The sequence below is a fragment of the Daucus carota genome, chromosome 1 (genome assembly GCF_001625215.2).
Source record: "Daucus carota subsp. sativus chromosome 1, DH1 v3.0, whole genome shotgun sequence".
Lineage (NCBI taxonomy): Eukaryota > Viridiplantae > Streptophyta > Magnoliopsida > Apiales > Apiaceae > Daucus > Daucus carota.
In genome coordinates this window covers 8307269-8317433 of record NC_030381.2, presented here as the reverse complement: position 1 = coordinate 8317433, position 10165 = coordinate 8307269, and positions in this window count along the sequence as shown.

The window sequence follows — 10165 nt, the reverse complement described above, 5'->3', positions numbered from 1 at the left end:
TTTTAGACTCAAATATTTTAATATTTTGTGGACTTCATAAAACTTGGACCTTGATGTTCATATATTATTAAAAATCAATAAATTTATTTAGTTTAAGGAACATTTTATATTCTGTAAAAAACATGAAAATGAAAAGGGGACATTTACTAACCAAAAGCTTTTAAAAATAAAATTAAAAAAACCCCGTTCTCTTTCAGCGTTGGTACCCCTTATCACAAAATCCATTATTAATGCCCAGACTATCACGATCTGAAAAATGGCCATGAATATCATTTATTAACGTAATGCAACGTTTTGGATCATTATCAAAAACGCTATATTGTCTAGTGTTGCTATCTCATGTAACGTTCTGTTAAGATTAAAAGAACATAATGATATATGATGTAGCATTCTGTTGAGTTAAAAAAACGGAACAATACTTCGTGTAGCGTTTTATTGGGGTTACGATCTAGCCCCCCCCTGTTGGGTTCTGAGGCACAAAACGCAGCGGATAAACGAAAAATTTCGAAACCCAATAACAGGATCCATGTATAATTATGGGCAGATTATGGAGATAACAAATTATACCTTTCAAAAAGCTTGACTTTCACAAACTCAACGGAGATCCTAGCTATCACGCTTTGTGTCTACCTCTCGGAAAACACCTCTATGGTATCCACACGAGCACCGACGGATGGACGTACTAGCCTCCTTCTCGACGATCGGAACTGCCTTGCCTCTTTTTGCTGCTCGGGTTTTTTTTCACAAAACGTAATGACCTCCTTCACCATCGTTATGTATTTATAATGACTGGTTGGAAGGCCCGTAACAACAAAGCTCAACCCTAGTAGGTATAGAATTAAATAATAAAACAAATTTCTATTATTTAATTAATAACTAAGTCATAATTAATTATTATGGACAAAAGCATTCCCTTTAATTCGAATTTATATTATCTCAATTAAGTCTCACTTAATTATAATAAAATTCAAATAATCATCAGTTAATTTAAATCAATAATTTAAATTAACTATTCCGTTAAGTGCTCTATTTGTGTAACCCTATAGGCTATCGTTTAATCGGCAATAATTTTATTCTCTAATAAAATTATAAACAATGAGCGGTATCTAGTAATACATCATTGTTACCCAATTAAACAATAATTAAATCGTGATTAGATAAAACCTTTCGTGACTAATGTTTTTCGTGTAACATTATCCCTTTAACCATATATATTATAGATTAAACTCGAGGCATGTATTTAGTCATCCTCTTCAACATTTAATCCGGGTTTACTTGATCCATGAGTAGACTATCAAGACAAATCATTATTTGAGCATGGCCATGCTTTTATAGTCTTACTCAATCAAGAGGCCAATAATATCTCTCCTCTTTAAAGAAGGGTTAAATCCTTTATCTATCATCCATATTTCTCATACGACTCATGATATACCCGATGTCCACTTTTATCATCACCCGGTCAAAGGTAACTTTTAATGTAGTCAAAGTATATTAATCCTCGCATAGAAATATAATGATGTCAAGTCAAAGGATCATTACACCATTATCACTGTGAGTCTTTCTTATGACTTTATTAAACATGAAGAATCTCACTGTGGGTCTGTCCAGTATCATGTACTCTTACATGTACCTATGTATTGACTTTAGTATCCCCATACTTATAACCAATGAGATGTGGTTATCTTGTCAAACAACATACTAGTCTATTTATATGTATTATTATCGTCCTATATATAATAGTACTCGACTAGGGACCTTTAAGAATATGATATATTATATAATCTCAAGTTCAAGTCATGTACTTAAACTATATAATGTGTATCATGATTCTAAGGACATTTATTATGCTAACAAAATATCGCAATAATTTAAATCATAATAAATACATTTATTGAATGAACAACTGACATAAAGGTTTGAAAGAATAATGTATTGCCTCTAGGGCACCTACACTAACACCCCCCCCCCCCCCCCAACAAACCTCACCCACAAAAAAAATAAAAATTGAAGACACACAAAAATTGAAAACGCTAGATTACCCAGTGTTACTGACTGGTATTTGTGGTAATCTTTTTTAAATATGTTATTTTAGACATTATATGTGTGTTTCTTGAGATCTAGGCCTTTTTTTCATTCTCTTCTCCATACTCTTTCTCTTCATTCTCGAACCATCCTTCTCTGCACCTCTCGATGGTCTCTTACTCTCGCAACTTTGCTCTTTCTTCAAATGTAAGTAAGTGTGTGTGCATATAAATAATTGTATACATGTGGTTTTGCAGTGGTGGGTTGAGCTTTCGTAGTTGCATGCCTACGGTATTAATGAAGGAAGGACTTTTGTCAGAAATTGGTTGTTGGGGATTTTAAATCGAGTTGAGACTCGAAAGAATCGACCCTTCGAGAACGAGAATCGGTTATGACAATGACCTAAGCTGGGAGCCATGACCATAGTTTCAAGTTATGAGCTATGTGATTTTGTGTTTTAAAGCTTATTGTTAACTTCAATCTGATTTGCATGTTGATGTTTGATGATTAAATTAAGGTTTTACTACTTGTTAAGTGATGAGTTTGAATCGACTTACTTTTGTAGGGGCTTTAATTAAAGTATCAAGAAAAACACCTCTTGCATCTTCTCCAGAATTTGAAAATGTATCTTATCTTGAATATGGAGTTGTGGAAGCTGTCGTTTTTAACTATGTCATTTTTGAGTAGTTTCTTATAGTGGTTAGCATGAATATCTGAAAATCGGATTATTCGAATTTTCGGTCTGGTGTCCGGTTAAAAAATCCAAAAATTCGGATATTTTATCCAGAATACCGAACCGGATATCTGATCTGGAATTTTTCTATAGATTCGGAGTCGGATCTGGATCATTACTTTCGATAAAATTGGATATTTGGATCCGATCCAGTATTTGATTTCTTATCTTTTTCATGATTAATTTACTTATTAAAAATAAAAAATGTAACACATAATATAATAAACAAAGTAGTAATTAATGATATAAATCATTATGACCGATAATACAATGTATATATAAAAGAATTCGCTTTGATTGATTAAAATTATAATCAATATGATAATCACAAATATCATTATTAGAACTATTATAAGAATTGACTGAGATATTCTACTAAATTAATATAAATGTAAGAAAAATAAGTTTATAGATGTTAAAAGTTAAAATTTTGATTTTTAAGTTGCTACTAATCATTTATAATTTTTATATTTAGTTATAATTGATTAAAATAATAATTAAATTGAAGAAAAAATCTAAATTAAACTTAATTATATGTAAACAATCCCGATCCCGATAATCAGATTTTTCGATCCGGTTAAAACATATATTTGATTAAACCACAACCGAAATTAATTTTTTATGATCCGGAAAATCGAATATCCATTTTAACTATTAACGACCGGACCTGATATCCGGTTTTGCACACTCTTAGTTTTTCTATATAAAATTATGTAAATTAGACAGGACTGTGTAATTACTTTCCGCCAGTGCTAATTACATGTACCTTCCTGCACTTTTTGTAATTACTCACTCTGTCCCCCTCATTTGTTTACAGTTTCTATTGTGGTCCGTCCCCCTCATTTCTTTACATTACCCAAAACAACAACCTTCTAATATTATAAAAATCATGTTTTTATTTCTCTATCCCCACAAATACTTTCATTAGTACAAGTTAATCAAGTTTAATTAACTTAATTAAACAATTACTTTATTCACGCTTAACCCAGACCACGTATACTCTCTACTCTCTCTCGCACGTTCTTTAAGCTCGCTCCATCACTTTTCCTCATGAACCCTAGAAACCATACTTCATCTCTCCTTTTATATTATCGATTCAATATACCCGATGGAATCCCAGATGATAAATGATTCAGCCCAGATTTCCGATTCTGACTCCGAAATTGTATCTTCTCCATCCTTGTTATCTCCGGTTACTGAATTACGCGTATATATAATCAAAAATTATCTAGATATCTTTGAAATCGTGGAGGATACTCCGGAGAGGGTGAAGAAACGCATGGTAATACATTAGTCAAGCAATTTTTCAGCAAAAAAATTGAAGTTCGATGACCCAACCGGCATGTTGCAGACTCTCCTCCCCGACTTACTTCTTCATATGTTGTATTCACTGCACTAACCAACTCACAAATCATTTTAGGCGCTTTCTCATGTTGTAGTCCTTGTATAATTCTAAAAAAACCCAAATCATTGATATTGAGATCCGGACTATTAGCCGGCTGATTAGCTAATGTAATGTGAAATCCATCATATTGGGCAACATCAATGAAATCCAAGTCATTGTCATTTATATGTGGTCTTGCGTTGTCTTGTTGGATGACTATATGTTTGTTGCTGTCTAATGGCCATTTAGCTTTAATAGCCCGGATGATTTTTATGATCAAACATTGTTTCACAACAATTTTGGTAATGCTGTCGATAGGTTTAACTTTCATAACACCCTTTGCTCTATTCTTGCTTGATCTCGCTGCTGGCTCTTCGATAGTAAAAGGAAACATTCTTATTTTTCCATCAAAGGTACAAATTCCATCCTTGTCATATCTAGGCCTTGCAACCGCACTCATAAACATGACCTTAGTTATAAATAGACTTGGATGTTCAATGTGGTTCCGCTTCTCCGGGCAGTAGGTAGTATTTCTGTGATGTTCGTGTCATATAGAACCACTTCTCGTCTATGTGAACTACATCCAACATGTCTCCATAGGTTGGATTTTGTGTGAAGTGTTGGGTTTTTTATATGATTTAAAATGAACTTCACCCTTGACTCCATATTTAAAGGTGTCAAATAAGGCTTTAAGGCATTTGAATGTGATTTAATTTTTTCCTTTTGAATGAGTCTATAGACAGTGGATTTACATGCATTCAATTGGCAAGCAAGAGTCCGAATATTGCTTCTTAAATGTAGAGGAATTGATTGTACCTGTTGTAAATTCAAAACATATCTTTGGTTGCCTCCTTTGTATTTCCTCTGCACATTAGGATCTTCTCCGTCTTTGATTGATTGTAAAACAACTTTCCATATCTTAGAAATTGTCATCCGGCTGACACCAAATTCAGAGACAATTTTGCTGATAGTTCCTTTCTTTAGCATGATGTTGTTGTAGTTCAATGATAGCTGATGAGCAATTTTTTTTCTTCTCTATATCTATCAATCTTTTTCCTTTTTCAGTGGTCATTATAGAGGCAACAACTGAGGAGTTAACAAAAATACCATAATCAAAGCTGCTTGGATATTCATTTAAATCTGGAATGGCAGAATCATATATGCTTGGATCTTCATTTAAGTCTGGAATGTTGGATACTGCTGCCATTGCTGATTGTGAGACAAAATTGTATTGTTGATTGTAATTTTGAGAATCACCTGTGTAAAGTTGTTTGTGAAAAGCTGTTGTGTAAAGTTGTTTATGTACTATGTATACAGATTTGGTAAAATTTATTTGTATTTAGGCGGGCTATATTAATTTGTTTCCCCCCATAAAGTTACAGTAATCTATATGCAAGTAATTGTTGATCTCTTAACTTTTCATTTCTTTTTTTGACGAAATGAAAGAAAATTTTATTAGAATTTTAAATCATCCTCAATACATTTCTTCAAGTCAATAAGAACAGAACTCCTATCAAAAACTCGATCTGGGTAAACATACGTTGCCCTAGCAAATTGATGGGCCAACATATTAGCAGTCCGTCTAATAAATAACAAAGCAATCTTGTTTAAACTCTAAGTGAGTCTTCGACACTCATCTATCACCATTTCAAATGGAGATCTCAGCCTCACTTTGCTTCTGAATGCCTGGACAACAACCAAGCAATCTGTTTCAATTTCCACCTTTGGCCAATTCATATTTTTTATCCAACTCAAAGCTTCCTTTACAACCATTGCTTCTGCTAATTCTGGCTTTACCTGTCCATGCCGTAGACCTGCTCTAGCCTGCACCAGCTCACCGTATGAGTCTCTAGCTACCAATCCAAAACCATACTCTCTCCTGTCTTCAAAAATAGCTGCATATACTGCTACCTTAAATGTGTCCGATGGTGGCCTGACCCAAGTAAAAGCTCCATCTTCCCTGTTTAAAGATTGAAGAAGAGCACTTGTAGATCTATCCTAGGCAAAATTCCATTGCATAAGGTACTGGTTTGCAGATGCAATTATTCTATTAACTGAAGATCGCTTCTTGTTCCACACTAACTCATTACAGTGTTTCCAAATATTCCAACAAATTGTAATTATTTCTGCTTGCTTTTCACTTGGGCTTCTGTCCATAACCTGTAGAAACCATTCTGCATAATCATGCGTGTCCTCAAACGTCAAATCTGGCATACTTATCTTCCAACACTGGGCTGCACTTGGGCATGAGACTAAAGCATGCATAATCATTTCTGCACTAGACAAACACACTTGACAAGTTGTATTTACCGAGACATGCTTTTGCCGGAGTTGAGTCAAAGTTGGTAAACAATGAGAAATAACACGCCAAAGAGTATTAAGCACCTTCGAAGGAGCTTTTATTTTCCACAGCTTCGTCCAAATAATATCATTCTTTGTCTCATTCCACCAACCTTTCCGCGTTTGCAACAGGTTATAAGCACTTCAAACCGAATATTTTCCATATTTCTCCATTCTCCAATATAACATGTCTTCATTTTGCAGCTCATCCAGCGGAATACTCAGAATGCAACTTTGAACTCGTTCATTGAAAATATTCCTTATTACCTCTTCATCCCACGCTAGCCTATTTATGCACATCAGAGAGGCGACATTATTATTCCCTATTGCTCGATTCTCCGTTGTGATATAGGGGTTCATTTCATCCGTTAGCCATGGTTGGCCCTGAATATTCGCCTTGTCTCTGTGTCCGTCTCATGTGTAAACTACTGAGAGGGACAAAGGGAGTGACTAATTCTACGGTGTATGTGTGCTATTATATGCTTTTTTGTCCTCTATGCCCACCTAAGATGTAAACTTCCTCGTGAGGCGGAGGAGTATAAATATATATATATATATATATATATATATATATATATATATATATATATATATATATATATATATATATATATGGGGGCTGTTATACAGCCACCGTTGGATAGGGAACCACCAGATCTGGGCCGTTGGATGACAAAGACTCCCCGCAATGAAACATTGCGGGTACTCAAGACCCCGCAATGTTTCATTGCGGGTACTCAAGACCCCGCAATGTTTCATTGCGGGTACTTAAGTCCCTGCAATGAAACATTGTGGGTACTTCAGTCCCTGCAATGTTTCATTGCGGGGAACTCTGAAACATTTTACTTCCCTAAACTATCCTTCCACTACTTTAGTTTTAGTTAACATTTTTACTTTCATTTTAAATTTTAAATTATTTTTATTCATTTTAAATATACGATTATCTTCATTAATTCAATATATATATATATATAAATGAAAATTTAAATATTATTATTCAAAATAATTATATCACTAGAATGTATAATAATATTAAATTATTTGTATATCACAAATATTTTAAAATATTTAATTGTTTATAATTTTAAATTACAAAATTATTTTTCTTAATATTTTTTGAAAATTTTAATTATTTTATATGTTATATTTGTTTAAAATTTTAATTTTAATTATGATACTAATATATTATATCACCCCGCAACGAAATTATTTGTAGACTTGCGACTATCCCATCTCCCATCCCCGCAATGAAACATTGCGGGTACTAATACTCCCCGCAATGTTTCATTGCGGGTACCAATACACCCCGCAATGTTTCATTGCACAGAACTTTTACTTCCCGCAATGAAACATTGCGGGGATCGTAATTAATGTTTTTACCTGCCAGTAACAACAAAATTACTCTATCACCTTCTCTCATTTCATTTTTTGAATTTAATTTATTATTTGTTGTTTGATTTTTTTTATTATTAATGTAATACATTATGTTTTTGTTTGATATTATTTTATTATGATTTGAAATCATTTGAATTTTTAAAAACTTAAATAAAATATTAATTAAATTTTATGTTTTTTGTTTTGAAATTATTTTATTATAATTCGAAATCATTTGATTTATTATTAAAATAAATTATATTATTAATTAAAGTATGTTTTTAATTGAGTTTTTAATTTTTTGGTATTATTTTATTATTATTCAAAATCATATGAATTATTATTAAAATTAAAGTATATTATTAATTATATTATATAATTAATTTAATTTCTTTTTATGAAATTGTTTTATTTATTCGAAATCATTTGAGCTAATATTAAAATTAAAAAATATTTTATTATTCATTTTATTAATTAAATTAAATTATTTTGTTATTAATATAAAATTGAATTTTTATAACCATAATTTTTAAATAAATATATAGAAAAATAACATTCTTATTCATAATGTCAAATTAATAAGAAATAAAATTAAGTTAAATTACCAATTTCAATATACAATAAAATTTATTTATTATTTATCATTCACAATGTCGTAGAACCGGAAAGTGCAGTGTTCGAATCGTGAGCTATGTGCCTTGGAGTATAACATACTCCCCGCAATGATTCATTGCGGGGTATCTTTTAAAAAGTAAACTACCCGCAATGACCCATGGCGGGTGCCTTTTAAAATAAATATCCTATCCAACTCACTCAGCCACCTTTCAAATGAAAATATAAAACCCCACAATGATTCATTGCGGGGTACATAATCCCCACAATGTTTCATTGCGGGTATGAAATTTAGGTAAACTATCCCCGCTATGCTTCATTGCGGGGAAGATAATATTATTTATTTTATTCCAAATATTTGAAAAAGTTCAATAAATTGTAAGAAGTTATTCAACTTGAGCTAGAGAATATTAATATATGTGTTCTTATTAATATTTAAATAATTTAAGTGACATATAATAATAATTTAGATATTTTTCTTTGATTTGTATTTGTTCGAGTATATTTGAAAAAACTACTTGTACATACGAGAATTGGAAAAAGTTAATAATTTGTCAAAAATTATACTAATTATATGCGTTCTTACTAATATTCAACCAATTTAAGTGATGTTTATTCATAATTTCGATATTTATCTTTGATTTGAATATGTTCGAGTACATTTGAAAACACTACCAGTACCAAAGAGAATTGGAAAAAGTGAATAATTTGTAATAAAATAATTCAACTTTAACTACAAAAAGTTAATTAACCTTAAAAGAGCATGTGAGCTACATAGTTCAAACATGTGTTCGATATATTTAGGAAACAAGCAGTAGTATTCAAATAAGTAAAATTATTAGTATAACAAAATGACATAAAATAGTTAATAAGATAAAAATATATAGAAATTAGATAGAAAATTATTCATATATTGTACTAAGAAAAATCAATATTTTCTCTTATTTCTAACCTTAACAATATACATATATTTTTTTTTGACAAACTTTAACAATATTTTTAGTTTAATCTAAAAATGTTAAATGATAACAATTTAATATAACAAACTCTACAAGGCATATGATATGTGAAGGAAGGGGTAAAAGGGTCCAGGGAATAAAATGAGACTCCCTGCAATGAAACATTGCGGGGACTTGTATACCCGCAATGATTCATTGCGGGGTCTTTCATACCCGCAATGTTTCATTGCGGGGTTGGAATGTTTCATTGCAGGGAGCCTTTTTTTTAGCCGTAGGATCACAAAATGGAGGGACGTGATCTGGTGGCTGGAAACCGGACCCTATCCACCGATGGCTGTGGACCGGTTTCCTATATATATATATATATATATATATATATATATATATATATATATATATATATAGGGGGAGGTTCAAAAGAGACGGGGCATAAGCGAGAGACGTGAGGGACGTGAATGCTGACCGTTGGATCAGTCCTGATCTTGTATTCTAAGCAAATACTATACGTACTGTATAAATCGTATTAAATTATGATTAAGGGTAGTATACGGAAGAATTTAAAACAAAAAAATCTCTATACGTATATTTGTTTGAATCGATTTAAGATTTATTACAAAACTTACCAAATTACACTCTCCTTGATTGATTCTTACCTCTAATTAATCTGTTTCCTTTTTGTGTCCATACAGTTGTATCTGTACAAGCGTCTCTTTCCTTGCCCTCGAACTGGAGCTTTATGCG